The sequence below is a fragment of the Rhea pennata genome, chromosome 1, assembly GCF_028389875.1.
Source record: "Rhea pennata isolate bPtePen1 chromosome 1, bPtePen1.pri, whole genome shotgun sequence".
Taxonomy (NCBI): domain Eukaryota; kingdom Metazoa; phylum Chordata; class Aves; order Rheiformes; family Rheidae; genus Rhea; species Rhea pennata.
In genome coordinates this window covers 125,854,302-125,873,807 of record NC_084663.1, presented here as the reverse complement: position 1 = coordinate 125,873,807, position 19,506 = coordinate 125,854,302, and the positions used below count along the sequence as shown (strand labels likewise).

General features: G+C 40.5%; 1 protein-coding gene across 3 annotated transcripts in view; it reads left to right on the top strand.

Annotated features, from left to right (window-relative positions):
* The first annotated feature begins 1,572 nt into the window (after window positions 1–1,572).
* Window positions 1,573–19,506, top strand: part of PRRG1 (proline rich and Gla domain 1) — a 36,791-nt gene continuing 18,857 nt past the window's right edge. For 2 of the 3 annotated variants that reach the window (XM_062599928.1, XM_062599936.1), the window contains exon 1: window positions 1,573–1,607. The gene's annotated coding sequence lies outside the window, so the exon portion shown is untranslated. Of the gene's footprint in view, window positions 1,608–2,169; window positions 2,200–19,506 lie in introns of those variants that run through there. The other variant, XM_062599918.1, reaches the window with a different exon arrangement.

Here is a 19,506-nt window from a genome sequence, read left to right as displayed (position 1 = left end):
AAATACTAATTCTTAATTTAAAATCCAGGTCCAGAAGCTGAGATATGTTTGTACTATTGCAAATTCTGTGTCTGATCTTTCTGTGCCATAAATATCTATGCAACTGTACTATTACCTAATTTCTTTTTCAGCAGATTGTCAGTTGTTAATTTAGAACTTAAAGTAAAAAGTACTGGTATATAGCATAAGTAATCTAATAAAAATTGAAGCCATAGAGCCTTAAATATGAAGGTAGCAGTAATGTAAACTTCAGAAAACGCTACATTTTGAGTGCTTCTCTTCTCATGGAATAAGTGGTATTTTAGGCTCCCATACCATTTAGCTCTCAATCTTTCTTCTGGCAAGCCAAGCTCTTATTTTTGTGAATCATTTCCAAATCATTTACAATCATGCCACTGCACCACTGACATCAGCATATTTGAAAAAGTCAGGTAAGGGTTATTAATCCACTATCAATTTTGTGAGCAGCCTTTTTCTCTTTCAGTACATGTCCATTAAAAATTGCACAAACAAAAAATGAAGGTACTAGTCATAAACCAAAAACCTTAAGCTAACATACCCGTAATTTTCAGTTTAATGATTGAAAATTTGAGTTAGTGCCAATTTGGAGCAGCACAAAAATATTCTTAATTTTTATGTGGAACTTTAAGGTTTTAAGCTCTATTTCCTGAAACATTATTCATTAGAGAGATCTGAATGTACCAAAAAGTCTAAATCTTCAGGAAATCAAACCTATTGTGTATAAAGCACAACATTAAAAGCTATAAAAGTGTAGTCTAAAAGATCTGACCAGTTTGCTGCTGGCCAAAACGCTTTTTCGCTGTTACAGTGCATCTGTGGAGTGCTTAGCCTCCACTCTTGCTCCTTTCGGGAATATCCTGATATATTCAGTTGTAAGGATGTATTAACAGGGGAAAAAAAACATGCACACACACGGAAAAAGACATTATTTTTTGCATTATTTTAGCTTTTCATTAAAAAGGCACAACTACAGACAGGAAAAAAGTTATTTCCTTACCATAAAAAAGGCCACATATATAAATATATATACATACATATATATACATACACACACACACACATATATAAAGACAGGCAGACGTTGATGCGGGGAGGCGCCACAGCGGCGGGTGCCTCGCAGCGGAGGGCCTCGGCGGGGCGGCCACGCGCCCCCGGCCCGGAGCTGCGGCCGTTGGCGGGCTGGGGCGGCCGTTGCCCCCAACGGCAGGCATTACCTTTCCGCCCGGCCGCGGCGCAGCGGACCCCGAGGCTAGCTCGGAAAAGGGACGGAGCCGCAGGGCCCACGGAGACGCGGCAGAGGAAGCCCCCTCCATCCACCCAGCCAGCCAGCCAGGCAGGCAGGCAGGCAGGCGCACTCGCCCCCCTCCACGGAGGCGCCGCCCTCTCCCCGCGCGGCCGCCGCGGGGAGATGGCCGCCGCGGCGCATGCGCGGCGCCGCGGGCTGGCACCCCACCGCCGGCGAGCCGGGGGCGCCGGCGAGTTTGGAGGCAGCCAGTGGGGCGGCGGCCGCGCGGCGCCGGCAGCTCTCAGCCACCTCCGCCGCCCGGGCACCGTCTGCCGGTGCCTCCGCGCCTCGGGAGGGAGCGGTGAGTGCGGAGCAGCGCGGGCGGCGGAGCGCCCTGCCCCGCTCCGCGGCTGCTGCCCCGTCCCGTGGGCGGCCGGGCTGGGCCAGGCCGGGCCGGGCGGAGGGGCGCAGCGCAGGCGGGAGAGCGATGGCAGGAGTGAACGGGCTGCGCTGGGGGGACCGTGGGGGTTGGGGCGCCCCGGGTCCGGAGCGGGCAGCCGGCCTGGGGGTGGTGCCGGGCAGGAGGCGCTGCCCCGTCCCATGTCTATAGAGGCGCCTGTATATATCCGCGCTAGAGCTTTCTCTACCTGGGCTGGGGGGCTGAGGCGGTGGTTTGGGGGAAGGAGCTATGTCGGGGGGGAGGGTGCGCTGGCAGTGCGTGCGGGTCAGCAGGGGCGCTTCTCACTGCCGTTACGTGCGCGGGGCGAGAGGGACGGGGTCGCCTGCGGCGGGGGAGTATCGGTGTGGGGAGGGGTGGGGTGCTGCCCACGGCGCTTTCCGCCCTCCCTTCCCCCGCACGGACAGCAGTTTCCTGTGAAGTAACTTTCCAAAGGTCCCTGCTGGGCTGCACCGGGAGGTGCCGCGGGCTCCTGCGCCGCTGCCTCGCCGGGAGGGTGCGCGGGGGCCGTTGGCGGGGGCCGTTGGCGGGGGCCGTTGGCGGGGGCCGTTGGCGGGGGCCGTTGGCGGGGGCCGTTGGCGGGGGCCGTTGGCGGGGGCCGTTGGCGGGGGCCGTTGGCGGGGGCCGTTGGCGGGGGCCGGCGCTGCGGGAGGGGTCTCGGCTGCCCCCGCCGTGCCAGCCCTGGGCTCCCCGGTCAGGAAGAAAGCGCCCTTTCTTCGGCCTCCTCCGCCGGTCATCTGATGCTGGCTTGTTCGTGGGTGTGCTGTGATGGGGAGGGGAAGGGTGAGTGACTTTTTTTTTTTTTTTTTCTTATCACATAAGTTTGGGGTCTGGGGCCCCTTACCAGCGTCGCTGGGGCAGCTGGATGTTTTGGGAGGTAAAGGTGTAATAGGTCTGTGTGATAGAGGCTGCACGTGATGGGAAAGGATTAAGTCGGAGTGAGAGCCGTTGGAAGCCCTTGTTGCCAGGCTGAAGCCTCTGCTGAGGCTTATGAAGTTGCAGGGAAAACTTCTCTTAAGGGATTTCTGCCATTTCCAGTTAAGTCAGGGAAGAAAATGTTTTTGTTACATCTAACAAAAAAAAATCAGTGGACTTGATTGCAGGAGGCTGATGGTTGTCTCCAAATAAGACAGCTATTATTTCTTCTAAAATTAACAAACAAATAAACAAAATCTGCCACTCAAACTCAAAGCTCTAACCACTTGTACTTTTCATATTCCTGCTAAAACTTCCTTTCACTTTTAGCGAAATCAACCAAAAACCTCATCTCTGCTAAACAGACAGTAGCTGGGGTTGTCACTACAGCTGAAACTTTAAGCTGCTGAGTTTGGATGTGTGCCCTGAAGCTAAGAGTCTCCAGGGCTCTGATGGACCTCTCCTAGGTGCAACCTATTCACGTTCACAGGGAACAGGAGTAAGGGGATAGAGCACCTCAGTGTCATCACAGTTGCATTGAGAGAGGAGAGGGATGGAGGAAGCACTTGCTAGGCTTATTGGGAGCAAAACCTAGGAGAAATGAATGAGAGAGTTAAGAGGAATGGACTAAAAGCAAATGAAAACTTGAGATTCTGTTGTCATAGGCAAGTCTGAGGATGGGGATATTTATGCAGGAGTTAGAGTTCTAGGTTAAGATCAGAGCCTTAGATTTATCATTACTTTTGGTTGGCACCATCGCTGATAAATAGGCTTGCTTCTTCTGCACCCTCATTGCTGGTTTCCACTTTCTGTGCCATCCTATTCCTTATACTGGCACCATCGTTGGCACAACTGTAAGGTGAAGTAGACTGGAGTACTGTCCTCAAGTTCACACTAACCTTTTTATCCTTTTTTCTGATTAACCTAGTTAATTCTCTGGTCTGGTTACCTGCACTGCTGTAGGAGTGCTTATGCTGGCTTCAGGAAAGATGCATAATAGAGCAGGGAAAGGCTTTATTTATACATAGAAGTACTACTTTTTCTATGAATGTTATTTACACATACCAGTTTAAAGGGATTGTGCAACTGTGATATTGGGCATTTAGGATCTGCTGTTAAATGGAGAGTGCCATTGATGAAGTGGTTGTGCTTAAGAGGTAACTAGCAGTCTGAGTAGACATACCCAGTAAAGGTGAGTTTTCGAGATAAGTTCTTACTGGGGCAAGGGAGAGAGGTTAGAAGCCAGAGAAAAGGGGATATGGTACTTCTCTTTAAGAATGAAGTATGGAAACAGTGATGAGATGAACAGCAATGAGACTTTTTTACTTACCATTCAGTCATCTCACTTCAATCTATGTCTAGTCAAGAGAAGTTTACTCTGAAACAGATGAGGATAGAGCCTGGGATTCCTGAGTATCCCTATTTTTTTGGAATTAACAAATATCTGGAAATCCTCAGGCAAAATGTGGATTATCCCTTTTTCTTGCAGGTTCATATAGAGGATTACAGCTAACTAATGCTGCAAGGTAACACATGAGCTCAAATGGCAAAGCACTGCATAGTGAAATTAAGATGACCAGCTCTGGTCGTTTGAAGTTGATGGCATCATTTTTCTTTTAATAAAAAGTAAATAGTTGCAACTACAGTAACTGTACTAATATTGTTGTTTCCAGAAGCAGTTGCAAATGAAAAAGAATAGGATTAAGGCTTTTTATCTAACCTTAATTCACCATCTTTGTACATCTAAGTTGAAGTACATTTTTATAGTAATAATGTATTGTTTGTTCCATTAAAAATTCCTATTTTCCTCAAGTTATCAAAGAAGCTAAATATTTTAGTTTTATGCTCGTTCCTTGAGCTGCGTTATCCCAAGACTTATTTCCTGAACATTACATTCAAATTCTGCTTTGAATAGATTTGAATATGGAATTATGAATTTCCTTATGTGTTCATCTGTTGGGCTTATTACTCTAATATTTTAGTATTTGACATATATCTATTCATATTAACAAAAGTTTCCCAAGAGAAGGAAATACTATCCGTGTGGTCCACATGAAGAATGAAAGGTGAATCTGCAGAGACCACGTATGGTACACTTAGGTTCTGTTTTGTTTTTTTTGTTTTGTTTTTCCCTCTTCAGGGTACTGAGTTCTGTATCCTGGCCTATATTCAAACCACAGACCCAAATAACTAGAATTGCTGGTATAAGCACATGCTGATTTTGCAAGTCAAGCACTCAAATTTTGATGAGTGCACCCCTAAAAGAAAAGGCATGTAGTAGTGCACACTTAAACTACATTCTGAAGTGATTTATTTAGTGTCATGAAGGAACTGCGTGGCAAAGCAGGGATAAATTACGCTTCAGGACAGTAGTCATGTGTTTTAGATGGGTGTTGTGAACCTTTTTTTTTGTTGTTGTTGTTGTTTACTATGCTTTTTTTTTCCCCCATTTGTGTGTTTCCTGTCTCCTGTGACCTTCTTTTCCCTTCGTTTATCCTTCCCGCCCCTACAACCTCCCTCACTTGTGATAGTAACTATTTCTATACCCATCTGGTCACAGAATTCATCAGGTTTAAAAAAGTTACGACTTCTGACTCTGGATTGTTTTCCTTACCCAGCTCTTATAAACAGCAGCTTGTTTTGAGGGGTATGATGTGACATGACATGCAGTTGGTAACATTCTCCCCAAGAGTGTGAGTACTGGAAAAAAAAACATTTTGCCACTCCACTGCCCTTTTCATTGATGTAGCTAATCTCATTTCGTTCGTATCATCCCATTTTCTCAACTAATTCTTTTAATTTTAGTTTCATGTTCTCAGCTCAATGCTGAACCTCTCTGCTGCTTTTTATGCCATTTTACTCTTTCTTGAATTCTAGCCAGCGACATTTTCAGTATACTCTTTCTCTGACTTGTGTTTCTGCAGCGTCTTTTTTTGCTTCAGCCTCCAAAGGCACTCCATCTTCCTCCCTCATCCCTTGCTCCCTCTCACTTTATAGGCAAAAATACTTGCAAGTGTGCAGTAGAGAACAACACAGAACCAGCAAGAGTGGATTAAATGACCTAATGTCTAATATCTGTTCTCCTCCTGCCAGCTATTTTTGGTTAAGTTCAGATGTCGGTAACTGTTTGACCTTTTAAAATCTAATCTGATAATATGCAGCCTTTTCCTTGTTTGCCTTTGTTCTATTTGCTGCCTCTTGTTAATTAAAATTTGATATATGCTTGCAAGTTCTGAAATATGCTTAGCCCTTTCTCTTGTTGTTGCCAGCATCTGTTAATAGTACCGATTATCAACAGACTTGTGCTTTGACTAAGGTTGCTAAATACCAGCATTAAAACAAGTACATTTCAAAGGCAAAGCCTGTCTTGAGACTGTGGATTGAAGGAACTACATACTAACCACTTAAAACACACCATGTTTTTGATTTACTGAGGAAACATTTGTTGAAAGCTATTGTATACATATTTCAGGCTATGGCTCGCTTTTAAGCACAGGTGGTCATTATGTAGTAAACGATCTCAACTTTGGGAATGAGCCATGCATCTGTTCAGAAATAAACTTGCAAAAATCAGACAAGAAACGTGTTTGCATAGCCCAACACAATGGCATTAGCATCTAGGGATAAGACTCTTAGACAATACAGTAGCACAAGAAATGTTTTCTGTTTTCAGCATAAGAACACTTCTTGCATGAGAGGGAGAGAGGCTGTCTTCTAACTGTCATCTTTGAAGCTTGAGATCGCCCAAATCTTAGATATGCGCATCGTGCTGTGACCACTCAACCTGCTCAGCAAAGTGCTCCTCCCGAAGTATTTAAATCAGTCTTCTCATGTTGCTTCTGAAACAGCTTATGAAAGCTGTCATCTCTTACTTTAAACTTTTCAGTACCACAGTTGTCAATCTGTTCTGGTATTATTTCTTCGACAGTGATCAGATTAAGTGATACAAGTTAGAGAAAAATTATGTGAAAGGTAATCTTGGAATAGTCTGTCATAGAGAAAACTTTGTAATCTGTTTGTTACCTGAAACCAGAATTCTTAGTTTTTTCCCCCAGAACTCTAAGTTAGACTTGAATTTTTGTTGTTTATACCAACATGTTAAACCCCATTGTTATAATTCTGGATAGTCCTGCTTTGCTGAGCTCCGTGTCTTCCTATTGTATAACAATGAATTTCATGGACCAGTTTAAAGATACACCTTACAGTAATTCCTCCATAAATTCCCTTCTCTAATTTAACTGCCTCTTGTGTAATAGCTATTAAAATTAGCCATATTTTAAAATGTTGAAGAGTGGTTCTTTTTTGGCTGAAAGAACATGAATTTGTTAGCTCACTGGTGTGAAGCAGTTCGTGGAAATGCTACCAGGAAGAATCAGGAATAATGACATCATCAGACATGTAAATTTTTACATGTGCCTGTAGCTCCAGATTTATCAGTTTGCTCTTCACTGATCTTTTGTGTATGCTTCAATTGTCATTTTGCTCTCTAAACTATTTGCTAATATTGGGAGAAACTTATTGTCCATCTTTCTTTCCCTGTTCTTCATTCTCATGACTATGAGAACGGACTGAAAGAGGTCTCAGCAGCGGAATTACTAGCAAAATCTACTGCCTCTCTTCTGATTGTTATAGTTTTTTTTTTTTCCCAGTGCAGCAGCTGAAGTTAGCACAGTCCTTGAGATTTTGTTTCAGTGCTGCTTAGCAGTACTGAGTATCAGAAATGAAATAGCAGTACTATTTTCTATTTGCCACTGCTACTTATCAGAACTGTAGGCAGCAACAAAATAAAGGCATGACTTAGTATGGAGAACTGAGTGTGTGACTTTGCAAGCAACTTAACTGATTTAAACACATGCTGCTGCTGCTGAAAACAGTTTTTGCTTTTCCTTACCTTCCTTGCCTGGTTTATATTCTGACCACCTTTGTTATGTTACATTAGCTTGCCTAGTACTGTGCAGTCAAGTGAACCAGGGAGCTGACTAGTCTAAAAACAAAACCAGTCAAACTAAAACAACCACACAAAACGTTTTCTGCAGGTTAGCTCTGTTGTCAGGTCACCAGACCTTGGGGTGACTGAAGGGAGGGAGCAAGAACATGTGGTTGTGTGTGACAGAAGCGGGGCTACCTGCTCAGACAGCACCTTTAATTGGAATTGATTTAAAAGCTCGCTATGAAACCATCAGTGAGGCAGAAGTGCATCTTTCTTAGCTGACGTCATGGAAAAATAGCAGTATGCTACACAAGGCAGGGGATACAAGCAAGTTCATCAAGAGGGACAAGGACCTTATAAATAGATCAAGGGACAGAATCAAAAAGATGGGAAAGTGATAGACAAGGTGAACAAACTTGTCTTTTACGGCAAGGCCATGTATGACAAATTATAAAAAGTGCCCAACTACAAGGTCATTATGTCCAGTTATCTCAGAAGGACTGAAGTTTTGATTCACTCCCACTATGGCTCTGCTTTAGGAACTTTTGGCAAAATTTTGATCAGATTTGTGTCCAGGCCAAAGTGATCTACACTAGAAATGCAAAAGGCGGAGATACACCTGCTAGTGGGTAGGTTGCTGGGGAGGTTCTCCAGTGACCTCTTCAGTATATTTCATGGGTAAATATATACAGCAGAATTACAGAATTAAAAAATCAGTGAACTATTTGTTTACCTTAGAAGACTTCTCTCCTTTTCCACATCCTCTAGCTGTTGGGATAGGTATACAGCTTCTGAGCGGTTACACCCTTTAAACTGTCCATGAACAGATGTTAGACATGCAGACGCTGCAGAAGACCTTTCACTTGTGAAAGAAGCCTTCAAGAATTAAGTCAAAAGCACATACGGAGTGAAGATGTGTCTTCAAATATACTTAATTTTGCACGTTAATTCGGCACTTCAATGCTTAAGTGACTTCAACATATGTATTTTTTTTTTCTGGCCATAAATCTTTCCAACTTATTTTTTAAGCCAAGATATTCCTGAATTGTTTTTGTCACGTAGGTTTTTTTGTACTCAGAATGAGTACTGTACTGAAACTCTCCTTAAGGGATATGAGAGGGTCAATAGAATTGTCCTTTTAATTTTAGGAGCTGCTTTTAATAGAGTTTTCACAGTACTGGGAAACATGGAAAACTGTAATTACACACTAATACAGGTATTTCTGCGAAGGTGGAACTCATGCAGTTTTTTTCTATGGTTTCATACTGTGTGTTTGATCGATTATAAGCTGGTTACGGCACTCAGAATACTTCATTCTCTATACTAGTCTGCTAGTTGTTGGGCTAGAGGGCATAGAGAAATCCTGGGTTTAAAAAAAAAATCCTTTTACTAAAGGAAAACAACCTCAAAACTGTGTTAGTACCTTTTAAAAAGAAATCCTGTTGCAGTATTCTGCTTTTGTATTTCTTGTAATTCAGACAGAGTTGTACCTGTTAAAAAACGAAAATAAGACTGATTTCAGTCGTACTAAAAACAAATGTAATCTATGCTATTGAGACTTAAAGATTATCCTAATAATAGTCTAAAGGAGGGAAGCTAAATTAGTTACTTGATAGGTTGGCTTCAGTGGCAAATACAGTCTAGGAAGTTTTCTACTACCTTTCTGCAGCAGTCTTGAGAGTGAGTTAGGGAGGGAAGGAAAGGGATATCTGTGGGACAATGTAGAGTTGTAGTGCAGGGCACAGAGCTGCATCAGCTCAAATCAAGGCAGTGACCTGCAGTAAAGGGTGGTCAAGAGCAGTGGGAAGGGAGATGTTTCTTAAGTCCACTTAAAGGCTAAAGCAAACGCGTCATGTTATCATGCTTTTAATATACTGCAGACATGTAAATCAGTTGAGCGCTTTTGTATGTGGATTTGTTCAAATTCTACTTACAAGAAATTGTGTGTAATGCAATAAAAAAAGCCAATCTTAATGTGTGCATACTTCATTTATATGGAAATTCAAGTTACGCAGATATGAAGGGAAAGGGGTGTTGTGGAAGAAGAAATAACACTATTAAATTCTAGGTTTTTATCTGATTTGTAGGGCTGTTCAGTCTTTTAAGAGTATCATTTAAGAGTGTGTCATGTGCTTATGGGTAGCTTGTGTACTCTTTATGCAGTTCTCCAATGTGACAGAAGACTTTATGAAGATCTGCAAGAGTTCTGCCTCATTATCTGTTTTCCCTGGTTACCATATAATTGGATAAGATGAAATAGATACTTATAGCTTTTGTATTACTATTCTGTCCACTTCTATGCAATTTAATTTTGGCCCACTGGAAAATTCCATTAAAAACATGCCTTGAAATGCTATCATATATACCTTGCTACAGGGGAAAAGGGACAAGGTGGAAACTTCTATTAAAATGTGCTCACAGCACACACACATTGGGAAGAGAAAGCTTTGTTTGCATATTCACTAGGTTAGTGTAACACTTCAGAAATAAATTGCTTTTTATTCTTTCTTGAGTGGGAGTAAGAGAGAGGTGTAAGACACTGGCCTACCAGTGCAGTGAGTGGCAAATGTAATTTCTGTACAGGGCAGAATACTTTGTCTTTTTCCTCATCACAAAAAAAAAAAAAATAAAATAAGAGTTATGACCTTTGTCATATGCAGAACAAAGTTGCTGACATGAAATTCTGCAGGATTTTTTGTTACAAAAATGGGCCTTCTGGGATGTAGACTCTTTTAAGAAACACAGCTGCTTCAGAATGCTGGTAATTTAGAGGGAAAATAATAAAAATTAGCTATTGCTTCTTAGACTTCAGTGTTGTAACAATTTCAAGAAAAGCTCAGCAAGTTGAGGACAGTCTTTTTCAAATGTACTGAATTGTCAGGTCATGGGTTTGGGTTTAAGGGAGGGTTTTGTTTTGTTTTTTCCTCCATTTGTGAAGAGGAGGCTTGTCAAAAGATTGAATAGTAATAGTGGATACAGTCTGGTACATTTGAATGCTGATTTTTACAGCTGTGTTTTATTACTGGAAAATCCATGAAGGTATGGTCTGGGATATTTGGGTGGTGGCTTTTTGAGATGTGATAGAGAAGACGTACCTAAGAGCTTCAAAGTATGAAAAAACAGGTATGTTTTTGGCCTTGATCTTGTGGTATTTTCTACATAGGCATACACTATACCTGCAATGAAATGATACTGTTGTGAATGGACTCTGCTCAGGTACTGTTTCTTGATCCTTCTCTCTGGTTCTGATACCCTAAACAAAATATAGCTTCCCTTTACATCCATGGGGCAGGCAATGGTAATCAAATATCAAGTGACAACAGATGAGATCTTTGCCCTTTACAACACCTCCATGTCTTTTGGTGCTATTAGCTTTATTTTCCCCTTAAAAAATCTGTCTAGGTATCAATTTGAATAAAAGAAGGAAAAAGAACTTTATCTTGCTTGGAGAGGTATATAAATAAAAGTAGTTCTCCATCGTATTTTCTGTCCTGACCCCTAAATACTTTGAAGATTCAGATAGCACCATTATAACTTCTTTTTGCTTCTAATCCTGAATTTTTTTGCCATATGTCAGATGGGTGGTAAGGGGTCTAGAGCCTGATAAACTATGGAGATTGTAGCTAGTGAATAGGATCCGTTAAAGAAACCACTTGACATCTATCATCATGCTTTATATTATGTACTGTTGTTTATTTCACTGGTCCTAATCCAGTCATAAACCATTTTGGAGATAAACTGAGACTGGTTACTCATTCCATACTAGACTGATTTCCTGCTCTCATAGCTAGATAATAATCAATAAATTTTATATACAATGCCTCTCTTATGTATGTAATAACACAGATTTCTTTGAAAAACTCTATAATATTATAATCTGAAGGTTATGCGACTCTTGGTTGAAATATATGGTTGAAACACTTGGGAAATTATGTCTGAACATAAACTATAGAAGATCATAAACTAGATATTACTAACTTAAGAGATCATCAGGAGGTTAATGATTAACCTTTCTAGCATACTGAAGAACACAGGTAAGAACTGTTGTACTGGATCAACCAAAAGGTCAGTTCTGGCCTTGTGTCCTGCCAGTGGCTGGCAGCAGGTGCTGTGGGAAGAACCCAGGAAGAGAGCATAGACAGAATGGACTTTCCCTTTGTATGTTCCTGGGTTATCAGTTGATCAGAAATTTCCTGGGCTGGAGGGTATAGTCTAGACAATTGTATATTACAGTAACTAGTGAATTTCTCCTCCGTTAATAATCTTCCTTCTTTGTTAAACTCACTTATACTTTCCTCCTCAACATCATCTTACGGCAACAAGTTCCATAATTTAATTATGCATATGCACTGTGTGAAAATTCATATCCTTTGACTTACTTGACTTTTGTTTTTTGTCATTGGGCACTCTATTGTTTCTCATATTGTGAGAACATAATAGATATCCAGCTATATCTATAGTAAATACTATATACTAGCTAGATGGTACTTACCTTCTCTATCGTGGTCACAAATGTATAGCCCAGAGACCAACCTATGCTGACAGACTGTGTGTGTTAAAACTAGGTCAACTGAAACGTCTGTCCACTCCAAACTGAGTTGCTTGTTACACAGTGAGTACTTAAACGTAAAGGATTTTTTTTTTATTAAAAAGAAAAAAGAAGAAAAAGAAGTAGCATGTAATTTTTAATCCAGATACATTCTAGTTCGCCTTTCTTTGAGCTACATTCCTCAGTTTGTTGTCTAAGGCAGCAGTAGGTGGTCTGAACTGTGAAATGAGAGTTGATTTGTTCTTAATTAATTTACAAAATGCATACAAACATATCCCTTGTATGAAAGCAGGAGAACAAAATAGAGGAGAGAGAATAAGAAAATGAGTGCGTGTTCAAAGCTTCTTCTAATTTGGGGAGATTATGAATTAAAATATTTTGTAAAGAAAACAATGTCTGAACCAATTCTAATATTGTTAATAGATTTCTTTCATTTGTTTGAAAAGAGCTAGCAGTTCCATTGATTACTTTCTCCTTTTAATAAAAACTAAAAGGATTGTATGATAGCTATTCAATAAGCAGCTATCACTTTAATATAAAATACAAATTTATCAATATATTATTTAAAACTTCAGCCACCTGTAACATGGATAGATCATAATGTACTTTTCCTGGCTGCTTATATATTGACTTTGTGTATTACTTGATTGTTTTAGAAGACAGTAACAAATACTGAAAAGGAAGTTACTGAAAATATAATAATGGTGATCACAAACCTGTTCTAAATTTGTCATCTGTAATTACAAGTTCCCACTATTTGTGGGTTGGTGGGTTTTTTCATTTTTATTTTTATTTTGAGAAAAGTTAAACGATTTTTAATTTTTGATGAGTAGTCTCCTAGTTGCCAGATGTCTGTTTCTTTCAGTCTTTCCAAGTGAATGTTCTTACCTTTCTTTCTCTGGTATTGTAATCTAACTCTTAAATTGAACCATACTGTATCCTATGTATTAACAGCGCAGCTTTTTTCTTTTAATTAGTTTTAAGTGTGTTCAACATATCTCGAAAGCTGAATTTGTGTGTAGTTCAATGGATTGACTAGACAGAATTCTTAAAACCAAAGTATTGTTTATTTTCCAAAGTGGGAACACAGCATTTGGACATGAGACAAGCACATAGGCAGCTTCAAAAGTCTATTTTACTGTATGTTTGGATGGATGGGGCGGGGGGGGGGGGGGAGGGGGGAGAGAGAGAGAGAGAGATGCTTTCTTTCCCTGTTGTGTTTCCAGGTGATGCTCTGAGTGGATTCTAGTTGAGAGAGATTCCTTCCATCTAGCTTCCCAGCAATTACTTTCCTACTTGAAGGAGAATTTCATGTTATCTTCGTTCTTACCAACTTGTTTATCAGAGCAATTTTTCCAGACATTTGCTATCGTCCCATAACAACCTTTGATTCTTTGCTGAGGAATTGTTTACCTAGGGCTTTCTTCTTCACCGCTTCTTACCACTGTGAGCGCAGTCATGCAGTACACACTGAGGTCCTTTGCAGTAGCATTTCAGTTCAGGTTGAGAGTGTGCTTCGGAAGCAAAACTCTCGATTGTCATGTAATGCAAAGTAATTTTAAAATACTGAAGCTGAGTTTCTTCTGGATGAAGGTAAACTAGAAAATACGGTCCGAGAGCATAACTGATGCAGTCCAGCTGCTACACAGTACTCGGCCCAGGAGACCAAATTAGAGATAGTCAAAAGTCGAATTCTCAAAATGTATATAGTGTGAATGTTGTCCTCAGCACCAATTTTGTTCTTCAGATCTTCTGTTGCTCAGCATTCCTTGCTAATAAAGGTATAGTCATTGGCAGAAAAAAATATACAGCACTTACAAGTTGTTATTCATGACCACTGTATTTGCTTCATGTAAGAGTAGCATAGACTTATAGTAGCATAGAAGTAGAAATTTCAAAGTTAGTGTTGTGTCTGGGAAAACAGGAGGGAGAAAGAATAGGAATACAGCATCATTAATTTCGTTTCCTTACAAAATATGGTAAGAACACATCCTACTGAAACTTCCTGAGACTATTTCATTGTGCACCATTCCAAGTTGAAAAAGAAGCAGAAGAATTGGTTATTATGTCAATACTTAAACAGGTTATCAAATTCAGGCTTTGAATCCCTGAATACTCAGGGATTTGAATTCTGAATACTCAGAATTTGAATTCTGAGTATTTGAAGCATAATGATTGTGTCCAACCTAAAGCAACTTTCTTTAATAGTTGCTTACAAAAAATTGAGGTGCTTGGAATGCGACTATATAGACTACTCAGAAAGACTCAGTCTCCTGACCAGTTGTGTAATTCTGGTTTCAATACTGGTAGTTACATGAGTGTTCAATTATTCTTTCCAAGAACTGCCCCGGATGCAGTTTAAAACAATTAAACTGAAATGCTTCCTTGCTTATCTATGCAGATATCTTGCCCACTAAACTATGTGTGTTAGGAGCTTGTTCTCTGGTTTTGAAGGCAAGAGGAAGAAAGAGATGTGTTTACTTATAGTAATTTCCCCCTTGAACTGGATGAGCCAGAGAGTAACCAAGGAATGGATATTGAAGTTAAGGCAGAAACTTAAATTACAGTCTCTGCCAACTGAAGTGTTGTCTGGTTGAAGTTATAAAGAGGCTTCTGTCTTTAACAGAGCGGCATTTGAGAGTTGCACTCAGCATACTAGTTCTGGGAATGATAATGTATTTTGTCAGTTTTAAGACGTAATGGCAATTCCCTAAGGACAGCTTTCTCTTAGCAACCTAGCGTTTGGTTTCGAGTCTCTGTGTAATCAAAATTAATGATAATATATTACGATGCTGTGATTGGAGAGCATCTACAAAGCAAAAAGGTTGGGCTGGGGGGGGTTGTTTGTTTGTTTTCTATTTCACTCCACATAAATCTTTATGTACACTTTTTCTGGGAGAAAAGGTGGTTCTTGTATTCTTCTGTGACATTTCTTTCCAAGGATGTATACTTGAAAGATAAGTGTGATGGGACTTGACTTTTTAGGTAAGCACATAACACATTTTGAATTAATGATAGTGAGATAATTATCATCTGTCTTCCTGTGTAATTATTTGATGTCTTCTCCCCCGCACCCACCCAAACAAATCTTCCACAGGAGTGTCTTTCTTGTTTTTCTGTACATGGTTTGGGACTGGGAACTAGCAAAGGAATTTTTGGTTTTGGTCAGAACATCTACTAATGTTTTAGTTACTAGTCTCCCTTAAATATGCTGGTTTTGTTAAAAGCTCCAGAAGAACCTAAATATTTACGATTATAAATAAATAATTAAAGTTTGCGGTAGCGTGGATTTGGGGAGTTTTTTTTGGGGGGGGGGGAGAAGCAGGCTCAGCTCTATATGGCATATGGTTGTAAACTATATCCCAGGAGCCTCATTAATTGGACACAACACAAAATTGAAATTAAGAGCTCTATCCCATTAGTTGTACTGCAGAATGGCACAGGTCATTTCCCCTTCCCTACCTGGGTACTGGAATGCATGTCCCGTGTTGTGAAAGGAGCATGCTGGTGGTACGGTGTTCAGAGTCCCTATTAAATGCAGCAAATGAGAAATCAATTGAGAGTCAGTATGGCTGCTTCTCTTTACACTATCCTCATTTTTCGTTCTCTTTGTAATCCCTTTGCTGAAGGATATGCTTTGTTCTTTAGGTTGTGTCTCTCAACAATATGTAATGGTCATTGAGCAAGAATAATAAAGGCAATTTGAATGTACATATCCTCTACCGTACATACCTCTGTCCTTTGATGGTACCTGTTGCAGAGAAGTTTCCATTAAAGTTCTGGTGAAGAAAATGTATCCAGAAGAGGTGTCTCTGCTAATGGACAGAGTATGGTTATTTTAACAAATGCAACAAAATCTTGCATAAACATTGGGTTGAGCCAACAAGAGCATACTTCTAATGCTGAAACTATCCAATATAAGAGATGCACAGAAGTGCTAGAGTATAAACTGCTTGGGAAGCACATGTATAAAAATGTGCTGTATATTTATAGAGAATGTGTACAAGATGTAGGCTCTTTCAGTCTTGAGGAGGAAAAATAATTCGGTACTCAGTTGTGGAAAGAAAGATACAACTGAGTATATTGCTTCAATATTGGTTTCATTAATCTAACTTCACTTCGTGCAAAATGTTTCTCCTCAGTAGGATGCCGCAGCCCTTTGAGGGTGAATGCCGTACTGGTGGTGAACGGTAGGGGCCTTGGCACATCTCCTTTGCTGTTTTGTAGGCACCTTAGAACTCACTGGGTCGTATTTCCTACTAGGGGTGGGCGATTGTTTCTGAGCTTGGGCTTTTGTTGTTTTCCCATTATATTGACAGTTAAGTAGGTGCTCAGAAAACATCACCTATTGAATAGCTGTTGGTCAGGTATGTTCAACTTACTGTTGAACAGGAAATGTGACACCAGCTAGGCTTTAGAAGAGTCTGTGCTCTTTTGTTGCTTCTTCTACAAGCAAATCTAAGATGATGTCTGAAGTGCTTTTGGGGTGGTACTTGGTATAGAATAGCTGAGAAAGGGCTTCCTGAAACAGAAAGTACCCGTGTTTGTTTTTACTAAAATGCTACTCGTGTGGCTTTTGTTTCACTTGTGTATATGCATGCAAAACATTGCTTTGACACCATAGGATTATCCTAGCCTCCAGTATAGTTCTTGAAGGCTACAAAGCTGGAAACGTGAAATAAATAATTGAGTAAAGGAATAAATGGGTCAGTAAAAGATGTTTCTGTGATGTTGTCAGCCCTCTTCAGTTTTATTAGCTGGTTTATGAAGGAAAAAAAAAGGTTTACGTAGTTAGCTCTTTTCAGTCCTTTTCTCCAAGTGACCTTTGAGCAGCGGTCAACTTGAACCAAGACTAGAGGCTTAGATTTAATTAAGCTCCTTCTCATTTTAGGGGAAGAGACAGTTGGATAGAGGCCAAAGACGCAAGTAGTTCCTCTGCAAGGGAAAGTCTGTACTGTGAACTTTAAATTTTCTGTTTTGTCCATCTGATGTCAGGGCAGTAACTGCCTGCATGTCCTGAACCAGACTCTTGCCCAGCTAGTATTCAGGTGTCGTAGCCATACTACGACATGCTAGGGAACTAGCCGTGCTTTGTGGGATCTTAAGGACAACAGGAGGTTTAGAAATGAGGAAATTTGATGAGAGTACAGAGGATGGAGGGAAGGCAGGGAGTATAAAAATGTAGAATCCAAATCTGTAGGAAACTGGGCCTAGTTGATTTCTGGGCTGTTTAAATTCTTGAAATTGCAGTAAGATCAAATGTGGACTGTTGAATGAAAGTTTCTGCACCATGGTCACTGGAAAGCTGTGTTTGGTATTTGCTAGAGAAAGGTGCATTGATGCCTTTTGTAATGAAGCAAGTGGGAGGAGAAATTAAATTTGTGTTTTGCTGCCCAGTGGTTTAGAATGTATTTGCATCAGTTTCCACTGAAGAAAATACATTTTTTTTTTCCTGAGGTTCCACCCCCTCCCCCACGTGTTCTTCCAATTTTTCAGTCTTCTGTCTAAGTGAGTGTTCTGGTCTTCATTCCCCAAGATCATGACATACGAAGCTCCTAGTACCGAATGTGAAGGAAGCGTGCCTAAACAGTGCTACACTCTGGTCCCAGTGGAGCACAACCATTAGCAGGGTTCGGTGACATTGCTCCAGTTGTTTCTTCCTAGGATCCCCATAGGCAGAGTTTTGTAGTTGTGACGCCATGAGTATGAGCGGGGACGTGCGTGTTTTTAAATGTGCTGAAATCCAGAGCTTTTTGTTATAAGCATGAAGTGTTAAAGGCTAGCTGAAGTTCAATCCAGAAGAAAGTTCCCCTTACAGAGGAGATACTTGACAAGATGCATGTCATGCAGGACATTAATGTGACTCAGCTGAGAGTGATGGAGCTCTTATGGGCGAATCTTCCCTGAGGGGCTGTTGCAAAGGCAGCTGCCTGAAAACCAGAGGGTAATACATGGCATAAGAAACTCATAACACATGAGAAGAATAGTTACACCAGTGACTTTTTTTTAATCTGTTCTTTATCAAAAGTTTGACAATTCCTTCAGAAGTGCAAATATTTGGGGCATAAAATTTGGATTACCCAGAATGCCACGCTAATGGTTCTATTCAAGAAGCAAGGGGAAGAGGTATTTTTGTCTTGGCATAGGATAGTCTGCTAAAATAAACTCAGGCTAATGAAAGAACTTATATATTGTATCTGAATAATTTCTTAAGCTCTCTGCTTCTGTTACCTTATAATACTTAATATGCTGAACACTGGTGGTGAGATTTAAGATTGCTTCAATCTTCAATGTTTTAGTATTTACTTATTTTTATGCAGATATGATGAGCTTGTGCTCTCCCACCCGGTATTTCTTTTAGTGCTATGTTTCAATTTTGTTTATGTAATGGATGGGAATGGATGTCTCCAGTGGCATTCCTTACAAGTACTGTGATCTGTTCTTGCATGACAAGTTAATGTTGGAAGGGGCATGCTGTAAGTCTAACTTGCCCTCTTTGTTGGCCAGTTAGCTTCTGTGCACGCTTACTAATTTGTTAGAGAAAACATTGTGCTCACCTTACATGAATAAGCTGAAGTTGCTGTAGAAAATACATCAAGTACAAGAAGGTATCGGTGGGAGGGGGAGAGAAGTAATCAGCTTCTTATGTTTTCCTTCAGAAAAGACCAGTCTCACAAGGCAGAGCATGCTTATTCTTGCAGTGTGCATATATATGTTTGTTAAAGGAGGGATAGAAGGACTTTGAAGGCCATCTCCTTGAAAACTGCTAGCTAATAGAAGGTTCAGGTACCTCCCTTGTCAGTGTTTCGGCCAGGTTAGGCAAGGAGAAAGAGCTATGTATCTGCTTGCTGCTGAAAACTGCAGGTTAAGAGGAGTGGATTTCAGAGCTAACATCTTGTACAAGATGAGGTAGAACTAATAGGACTGGAGTATTTAAAAAGAAATCACATTTCAGTTGATTGTTTGACTTCTGTTCCTGTTCAGCCCAATACTGCACTATGAAAGCAATTAAAATGCTGTCTTTTTGCAATGCACAATAGAACAAGCATGTTATTAGGAAATGAAATCCAGGCTTCAAGGAAAAATACCTAAATAACAAATGTGTATATGAGTGTGTGGAATACATTTTGAAGGATTCTTTATTTCAGATGCATAAATTAAATAACTTCAGACTGATTTTGATGAAGTGCAAATGAAAACTTACATGCCAGGACCAGAAGGCCATCCTTGTGTAAGCTACATCAATGACAAATATATACATTGCCTGGATGAGATTTCCTTCTGCAAGGCTTCCATGTTGCCTACAAACACACGAACCAACTCTCCTCCGTTTAAATCAATGAAAAAATACACTAGCCTACAGTACAATATAAATTTCTCAGTCAGTATAAATAAGGAAACTTAGGCTT